We start from the raw sequence: 10,468 nt of genomic DNA, 5'->3' as shown, positions 1-10,468 counted from the left end.
CTTCTGTGTGTGATACCTCTCATTTCCTGGGGTACAGTGGTGGGGAATGTCTTTGGTGATTGAATCCTACAATGATGTGTAGAATCTGTCATGCAGGGTTCAGGGACTTCTGGACCAATTTGGAATGCAAACTCAAAATTCACAGATGTTCCAAATACCCAGATAAATCGAACCCAAATAAATCGAACCCAAAGAACTCTTCCGATCAGCTGATCAACAAACAAAGCACCTATGTACCATTCACTGCGCTAGGTTCTGAGGATTCACGTACAAAGAATGAAATAATTTCTCTCTGCAGATCTTTGGAAATGATGAATTAACTCCTGGAGTTCATTAAAGAATAAATGCAGCCTTTCTTCTGGAGCTGCTCCCACCACTCTCACTCAAACTTTTGGTTCGGTCCCCTCAGAAGAGTAACTACCTCCTCAGGCTCAAAAGGTCCTTGGTGGGTCCTTACCTCTACAGTTCACACTGATGCTCTTACCTTGAATTATTAGTCAGTAAAGGAAAACAATTACCTCAAAGCAAAGGCATTCACTAGAAGGGCAAAGTAAGAACAGTAGCTACAAAAGATTCCCTTCATAAACCTGTAGCTCACTCACAAATACACACATTAGGGGCAGCAGACTGGAGAGGGGAACAAGGTGAAAACTAAGTGGGAAGTTGTAGACTATAAGAACCTTTCAGTACTAGAGTTGAGAGTTGCCTTGGTCACGGGTTCCATACATGATTATCTCACAACCACCTTATTTTAAGTTTGTGCCCAATATTCTCACTGATAATGAGTGTATTTGTTTTGGATTTTGTTGTTGTTGTTGTTTTGGTGAGGCAATTGTGGTTAAGTGAATTGGCCAGGGTCACATAGCTACTAAGTGTTAAGTATCTGAGGCCGGATTTGAACTCAGGTCCTCCTGACTCCAGGGTCAGTGCTTTATCCACTGCGCCACCTAGCTGCCCCAACCTATGCTCTTTTAAAAATGTGTTTGCTGTTTCTCACTATAATTGGTTCCCTTTGTAATCCTATGTATTTTGTGCATTTAAAAATACTATTTTTGAGAAGGAGTCTCTTGGCTTTACCAAAGGGGTAAGACCAAAAGGGTCTATGACACACAGAGAAAAGTTAATAACTCTTGCCCTAGACAGCATGTCCCATTTTTTAAAGGTCCCCAGGGGCATGGCCTATCTTTTACCAGCCAATAGCTAGCTGTTATCTGATTCTATCAAAGATAATTTTATACTTCATAAAAGCATAAAAATAAAGCTTAGCCACTCATTAACAATACTTTCTGTGATTTCATTAACTGGGCTGGAGGAGGGGGATTAGTTGATCAGGGACAGATTTTTCCACCTCACCCCCAATAAATAAAACTCTTAACATACTTCACCAAAGGTGTTTATAATAAGCTCTGTGTGCATACAGAACTATCAAGCGCTGGGATCTTAGAATGACACAACCATGAAATCTTGCAACTAGAGGAATTCTAATCCGAGTTCCTCTTGAGCAAGAATCCCCTTTATAATAACCCTGACAAAGGGGCAGCTAGGTGGTGCAGTGGATAGGGCACTGACCCTGGATTCAGGAGGACCTGAGCTCAAATCTGGCCTCAGACACTTAACAAGGCTGTGTGACCCTAGGCAAGTCACTTAACCCCAATTGCCTCACCAAAAAAAATAAATAAATAAAAATAACCCCAACAAGTAGTTATTCAGCATTTATATGAAGACTTGAAATGACAGGGAACTTCCCAAACAACATTCCATCCTTGGAGAGTGTTAATTAATTTTTGATTGTTAAGTTTTTTGATTATCTTATTATTAAGAAGGGTTTTTTTTTCTTCCACTGAACTTCAGTCTACTTCTTTGTACCTACCCTAAAATGATCTGAATTTTGCTCCTTTAGGACCAGTTTTCTGTTTTCCATGACAGCCTGCAAACATGAGAAGATGACACTCATGTCTCTCTTTCCTCCAGCTTGCACCCCCAAGACTGATTTCTTCTTTTTTTTTTTTTTTTGCAGGGCAATGGGGGTTAAGTGACTTGCCCAGGGTCACACAGCTAGTAAGTGTCAAGTGTCTGAGGTCAGATTTGAACTCAGGTCCTCCTGAATCCAGGGTCGGTGCTTTATCCACTGCACCACCTAGCTGCCCCAAGACTGATTTCTTCTAGTTACTTTCTCCCTAGCTCCTTTAATGATCTTCTTCCTCTCACCATCCTGGTTGTCTTCCCCTGGGTTGCCTCTATCTTTCAGTATCCTTCCTGAAATATGGTGCTCCAAACTCAATCCTAATAGCTCCTTATTAACATAGAACTTTCTGATTTACAAAGTCCTTCCTCCATAATGACCCCTTCAGAGAGACAGCATCCCTGGAAGTTTTTACTATAAGGGAAAGGATTCTCCTCCTCACCTCAACTGATGTTGTCACACATGGTACAGAATGTACTTACAAGGTGTTTAACTACTAGTAAAGGATGTATCCCTAATCTCTTGTAACATGCAAATGCCTTGGGAACAGCTAGGTGGTACAGTGGATGAAGCACTGGTCCTGGATTCAGGAGGAGCTGAGTTCAAATCCAGCCTCAGACACTTGACACTTACTGGCTGTGTGACCCTGGACAAGTCACTTAACCCTCATTGTCCCACAAAAAAGGGGGGCAGCTAGGTGGTGCAGTGGATAAAGCCCTGGATTCAGGAGGACTTGAGTTCAAATACAGCCTCAGACACTTGACACTTACTGGCTGTGTGATCCTGGGCAATTTAACCCTCATTGCCCTGCCCCACCCCAAAAGATGCAAATGTTTCTCTGATTAGGGCTTTAAATAGCTAATCCTTGAATGAATTTCAGCAGTTTGAAAATTTTCTATTTTCCCCTGACAACTAGTTGCTCCATTTAATATCTTTTCTTTTTCCCCCACTTAATAGTATTCAATTTTTTCCCCAATTACATGTAAAGATAGTTTTCAACATTCATTTTTGTAAGATTTTGAGCTCCAAATTTTTCTTCCTCCCTCCCTTACCTCCCCCCTCCTTAAGACAGCAACCAATCTGATATAGGTTATATACGTACAGTTATATTAAACATATTTCCACGGTAGTCATGTTGTGAAAGAAGACTCAGAACAAAAGGGGAAAACCACAAGAAACAAATTTTAAAAGTGAAAATAGTCTGCTTTGATCTTCATTCAGACTCTATAGTTCTTTTTGTGGATGTGGAGAGTATTTTCCATCATTAGTCTTTTGGAACTGTCTTGGATTATTGTATTGCTGAGAAGCACTAAGTCTATCACAGTTGATCATCACACAATTATTGCTACTGTGTACAATGTTCTCCTGGTTCTGCTCACTTCACTTTGCATCAGTTCATGTAAGTCTTTCCAGGTTTTTCTGAAATCTGCTCATCATTTCTTATAGCACAATATTATTCCATTACATTCATATACCACAACTTGTTCAGCCAATTCCAATTGATGGGCACTCCCTCAATTTCCAATTCTTTGCCAATATCTTTTCAATAGGGAAGGGGAGGGGGGCAGCTAGGTGGTGCAGTAGATAAAACACCTGTCCTAGATTCAGGAGGACCTGAGTTCAAATCTAGCCTCAAACACTTGACAGTTTCTAGGTATGTGACCATGGAAACAGGTATTTATTAAGCACTTAATATGTACCAGGTGGCAGCTAGGTGGAGCAGTAGATAGAGCACTAGTCCTGGAGTCTGGAGGATCTGAATTCAGATCTGACCCTGCACTTACTAGGTTGTGTGGCCCTGGGCAAGTCACTTAACCCTTTTTGCCTCAGTTTCCTCATTTGTAAGATGAGCTGGAGAAGGAAATGACAAACCATTCCAATATCTTTGCCCCACAAAAAACAAAAACCCCAAGTGGGATCATGAAGAGTCAGACACCATTAATCAAAAAATATGTACCAGGGACTATACTAAGTATTTTTACAAATAGTAACTCATTTGATCCTCACAATAACCCTGTGAAGCAGATGCTATTATTATTCCCATTTTATAGCAGAGGGAACTGAGGCAGACATATAAAGTGACTTGCCCAGGATCACACAGCTAGTAAGTCTGATGCTGGATTCTAACTCAGGTCTTCCAAACTTCAGGTCCACTGCTTTATCTGCTGTACCACCTAGCTGCCTCCACATGGGAGAAATTATAAACTGGGGGCTTCCTGCAGAGGAGACCCCTGAAGGTTAAGAAGAAGGAATTCCTTTCCTCATCCCTCCTTTCCCCCTCTGTAGCTCTGATGGGGTGTTCTTGGATCAGTAGGAGACACTGAATCCAGGAAGGAGTAGAGACACTATTATGTGATGCTGGGCAAGTCAGTTAACCCTGTTGGCCTCAGTTTCCTCATCTGTAAAATGAGCTGGATAAGGAAATGGCAAACCACTCCAAATGGGGTCATTAAGAGTTAGACACAACTGAAACAACACCACTATGGGTAGGAGGGCACTGAGCATTTGGGGGACCAAGAAAGGCTTTTTGCAGAAAATGGTGCCTGAGCTGCATCTTCAAGGAAGAGAGGTTCTTTTTGAGATAGAGATAAGGAGGGATGACGTTTTACGTATGGGAAATAGCTAGTACGAAAACACAGAGATGAGAGATGGAACTCAAAAGAACACTCTCCTGGTACTGAGGTTCATCTCTCCCCACCCCCAAGTAGGAAGGGTGTGGTGGGGTCAAGCCATTATCTCTAGCACTTAGTTTGGTCTTAGGATTTCAGCAGTGGCTAATACATTTCCCTCTTTTTTTAGCTTTATGGTTCTGTTTTATTTGCTGCTATGACCCCTGACTGTGCCTCCCACTCCTCACTTGTCCCTGTTTTTATCCCTCACTTGCTGCTGGACCTGTTTCATGCCCAAAGCATCTAATCTCTTTCCCTTACCATCTCTCCTGGTGACCCACATGTACAAAAATATTTATAGCAGCAATCTTCGTGTTGGCAAAGAATTGGAAATCAAGGGAATGCCCATCAGTTGGGGAATAGCTGAACAAGTTGTGGTATATGAATGTAATGGAGTACTATTGTGCTGTAAGAAATGATGAGCAGGCAGATTTCAGAAAAACCTGGAAAGACTTAAGTGGACTGATGCTGAGTGAAGTGAGCAGAACCAGGAGAACATTGTACACAGTAACAGCGACACTGTGAAGATCAACTGTGATAGACTTAGCTCTTCTCAGCAGTGCAATGATCCAAGACAATTCCAAAGAACTCATGATAGAAAATGTTCTCCACATTCAGAAAGAACTGTGGATTCTAAATGCAGATTCAAACACACTGTTTCTATTTTTGGTTTTGTTTTGACATTTTTGAGGATTTTCCCTTTTGTTCTGATTCTTCTTTCACAACATGACTAATGCGGAAATATGTTTAATGTGATTGTACACATATAACCTATATCAGATTGCTTTCTGGCTTGGAGAGGGGGAAAGGAAGGGAGAGGAGAAAAATTTGGAACTAAAAATCTTATGAAAACAAATGTTGAAAACTATCTTTACATGTAACTGGAAAATAATAAAATACTTTTATGATTAAAAAAATAACATAAACCATCTCTCCTGGTGGTCTCTGCACTCCCCAACTCTATTCTCCGGCTTTCAGGAGAATGTCCCCTTTGGGACATGGCAAGCAGGGGCAGGGTAGAGTAGGGAGAGATGTAAATGTGCCTAGTATGAGCCTCAGTGTTAGAAATGTGGGAATACAAGCACATTAATGCATTGATGGTGGAGCTATGAATCAACAGAATCTAAAACATGCATATGCTTTGAGCTAGAGAATCCATTGCCAGCCTTATTACCCAAGGATGTCATTGATTTCTTTTGGGGCGGGAGGGGATTTTGGTGATTGTAAAACACATACACATCCATATATAAATAAAAATGTACTTAAAAATCAATTCAGCAAAACTATCAACCAATTGTTTAAAAAAGGATAAGGAGGAGTGCACCCCCACCCCTGGGGGCTGTAGGTTGTGGTATTTTCAGGAGATGGTCGGGTTTCCTTGAGAACCAGAACATGGGAACAATGTGAGAAGAAGATACCTAGGATGAGTCGGATTTTCTTTTAATTTTTAATTAAATAATTCTTTTATTTATTCATTTAGAATTTTTCTACCTTACGTATAAAAACAAATTGTAATATAAATTTTTAAAACTTTGTGTTCCAAATTCTCATCCTTCCTCCCTATTCCCCCTTAAGAACTCAAGCAATTCAATATGTGATACATGTGCAGTCATGCAAAACATAGCAGACAAAAAAATCTTTAGAAAAAGGAACTAACAACAACAAAATATACTTCCGTCTGTATTCAGATACCATCAGTTCTCTCTCTGTAGATGAATTGCATTTTTCATAGGTCCTTCAGAGTTGTCTTGGATCATCGCATTGCCGAAAATAACTGTCATTTGAAGCAGATCGTCTTACAATATTGCCATTATTTTGTATACGGTACATTTCATTTTGCATCAACTCATGTAAGTCCAGGTTTTTCTGATAGCACCCTGCTCATCTTTTTTTTTTTTTTTAATAGTAAACGACATTTATATAGTACTTTAAAGGGAGATTTCCTTTACCCCCATGAGGTTGATTATCGCAACAACAATAGCTAACATTTATATAGTACCTTATACCGGACAAAGAATTTTCTTCACAATAGCCCAGCAAAGTACTATCATCCTCATCCTCATCTTACATTGCTCTTGCCTCTGCTTCTAATTTTTTTCCATGACTATTGCTTAACTGTGTTTCCCTCTCCTATTCACTCCCCATGATATTTACTCTATTTTCTGTCTTCTTTTACCCTATCCCTCCTCAAAAGTGTTTTGCTTCTGACTGCCCCTCCCCCAATCTGCCCTCCCTTCCTTCACCCCTCCCCCCTTATCCACTTCCCCTCCCACTTCCCCAAAGGGCAAAATATATTACTATACTGTGAGGAAATGGGAAATGTTCTCCTCTCAATAAGAATATAACAGTCACCATTCAAATTACACTCCTCCAGACCTGTTTGAGAAAAAAGGCAACATCCCCCTCCTGTCCCAAACAAAATCAAGTGGCTCAGAGAAACTTTGAGCTGATCTCAATTAGGTCCACTCCTGAGTTATGTCCATATAAGGGAGGATTGAAGAATTGTCCCTGTATCACCTCCCCCATTGGCTAAGAACCCAGAGAATAATTATGGAAATTAAGGTTAGGGATACTGCATTCTGGTTAGCTAGTTTTTGTGCATAGATTGTAACCCCAGAGTAATCAGACCAGTGATAAAAAAGGGGAGGGTCCATTCACATTAGGGACTAGGGTTTAAAACAGAGCCTGTGAGCCCCCATTCTTTGCACCCACCAGCTGCACACTGGGTTGCCCGTTCTCGTGAGAATGACAATAAATAAGCCTTTGACACATCACCTTTTCTGAGTTCCAGAGAATTATTGAGCAGGAGTAATCTTCCTCACATATACCCACTTGAGTGTGTATGTTATTCCCTCTTTGAGCCCATTCTGATGAGAATAAGGCTCATTCACTTCCCCACTCCTCCCCCATCTTCCCCTCTACTCCATAAGGTTTTTCTTACTTCTTTTATGTGAGATAATTTGCCCCATTCCACCTCTCCCTTTCCTTTTCTCCCAGTGTAATCCTCTCACGCCTTAATTTTATTTTAAAGATATCCTCATGGGGCAGCTAGGTGACACAGTGGACAAAGCACCCACCCTGGACCCAGGAGAATCCGAGCTCAAATCCAGCCTCAGAGATAAGACACTCCTGAGGGGGATTTTATTAACTGTACACTGCAGTGGAAAGGGAGGGCAGACAAGGGTAGTGACTGGGGAGGACAGTGAAGATGAGGATGTCAGGAGAGGTAGCCAGAGAAAGGGGGTTTCATCTAGGCAGAAAGGTGTTCTGAGGCACTGGGACTAGAGAAGCAGGGTGAGGGGAAAGAAGGAAGCATTTAAATAGCGCCTACTCTGTGCCCACCACTGTCCTAAGCTCTTTACAGATAGAATCTCTCAAATATAAACTCCAGGAGCAGGAATTTGCTAATCTAGTCACAGGACATCAACTAAAACAAGGAAAGAGAGGCGAAATCTATTACATAGCTCTAATCAGAATGTGGCCTAAGCATCTGCCAAGCCTAACTGAGGTGGAGGGACAATGGGGAAGGGTAGTAGGAGTATTTGTTTTGACAGGAAACAGCTACTTAGCAGAATTAATGACAAACGTTTACTGAATGTTTATTCTGTAGAGAAACCAAAGGAGAGGAGAGGGCAGGGTGCAGTCCCTGCATCCAGAAAGTTGACTTAGAGATGGGATGAGGGGGAGGGGGAAGGAATCCATCTTTTCACTTTTCTGGAGCTAATCTTCAGCATCTCCTGTGATGAGGGTCTACAGGCAGAGGGTGTGTGTGTGTGTGTGTGTGTGTGTGTGTGAGAGAGAGAGAGAGAGAGAGAGAGAGAGAGAGAGAGAGAGAGAGAGAGAGAGAGAGGTATGGGGGTTATACACTCTGGCAGGAAGGCAGACCTGAGAGGGCAGGACAGTCATTGGATCCTAGTGGGTGACAGGTCAAACCTGGGAAAGGAGGTGGAGGAAGTTGGGCAAGTTTTCTTGCAAGAGGTTTGGGTGGACCAAGCATGCTCTTTGCCCTTCCCTCAACCCCCTGCAAGGATCAGCATCTGAAACAAAACCCTGGATTTACCATACTAGCTTTGGCTTTGTCTCCCACAGTTTTTCAAAGATCATTTACACTGATCCAGCAATAATAGCGTGTGTGTGTGTGTGTGTGTGTGTGTGTGTGTGTGTGTGTGTGTGTGTGTGTGTGTGTCTTTGAGGGAGGACAGCATGTGAAATCCTGTTTGTGTTGTTTTTCATTTTAAAAAATGAGTTTTATTGATGCCTTCTGTTTTCCTAATTGTGGTTATTATATATATATATATACATACACACATATACATACATACATACATACACATACATATACATACATACACACATATACATATATATACATATATACACACACACATTATCATTTTTCTAGAGGAGGAAACTGAGGCAAAGAGAGGTAAAATGACTTGCCCAGGATCACAAAGCTAGGAAGTATCTAAGGTCATATTTGAACTCAGGGCTTCCTGACTCCAGTCCCAATACTCTATCCATTGTGCAAACAAACATAGCAGTACAGTATTCAATAGATCCAAAGCCCCCATCTTACTGGGGTAAGTATTCACTATTTGACTGAAATTCCAGGGAAAACTGGAAAGCAGTCTAACAGAAATCAGGTTTAGACTACCTTCTCACCCCATATGCCAACATAAACTCTAAAGAGATACATGGCCTGGACACCATAAACATATTAGAAGAATAAGTCTGTACACACCCCACCTTCATCTCCTCCCCTTTGATTAGCCTATTCCAGGGGTCTGGACTGTCCATTCTTTCCCAATTCATTATTGGATTCTTCCCTGTCTTTTAAAGTTCAACTCAAATGCCATCTCCTCCAGGAAGCCTTCTCTGATCCCTATCATCTGTAAGCTCTTTTCTCTCAGACTTCATATAGTACTTTTGTTTGTATTTTTCTGGTGGACTTATTTTCTTATATAAGATGTATGTGTGCTCATGTAAGTGTAATGATTGGAATGACGCCACCTGCTGGAGACTTGCTGTAGGAAAGCTCTGCCATGAGGTGAAGGTCTCTGAGGGCAAGACCACACGTTTTTTCTTTGGCGTCAGGAAGTGACATTTGCTTGTGGGAGGAAGAAGGGGGAGCCTGGCGCTCTGACTTGCTCTCTTTCCTGAGGACTCTGGTGGAGAAGGGAGCTACAAATGTGCTCTCCCTTTAATAGATAGAAGAATCTAGGCCTTTCTCTCTCTCTTTACCAAATTCTTATTCGCCTTAATAAATGCTTAAAAGTCTAACTCTTGCTAAAGCTTATAATTTATTGGCGACCACTCATTAGATATTTTAGACAGTACAGCTAGAATTTTAGCCCCTTATATAAGATATACATGCCTACATGAGTTGTCTAAATGTGTAGACATATGGCTTGTGAGATTTATGAATAGATACATCTTTTTTATCTGGGCCCCGTCTTTTTGGTTTCCACCTTGAGGAAAGTAGGAGAAGGACCATGACTAGGCACTTCAAGATGGGTGTCAGAGTAGAATTGTATCTATCTGTTCCCCCTGTAAGTATTGCTGGTCGAACTAAAGCCACTTCGTTGGTTGTTTGTCCTCAGCTTATACTTGCCAGCTGAATTCACCAAATGCTAGTTACACAGAAGTCCATAACAAATAACTGGGAAGGAGGTAGAGCCCTCAGTAGTGATAAGGAAGTTAGGAAGAAGGGAGCAACTGGGAGTAAAGATAATGGGTTTTGTTTTGGACATGTTGAGTTGGAGATGTCTATGAGTCATCCAGTTTGAACATATCCAATAAATAGTTGGTTATACAAAACTGGAAATCAAGAGAGATG

Source organism: Dromiciops gliroides, chromosome 1 (genome assembly GCF_019393635.1).
Source record: "Dromiciops gliroides isolate mDroGli1 chromosome 1, mDroGli1.pri, whole genome shotgun sequence".
NCBI classification, from domain to species: Eukaryota; Metazoa; Chordata; class Mammalia; order Microbiotheria; family Microbiotheriidae; genus Dromiciops; species Dromiciops gliroides.
The sequence above is the reverse complement of the archived record's forward strand: the minus strand, read 5'-3'. Positions refer to the sequence as shown.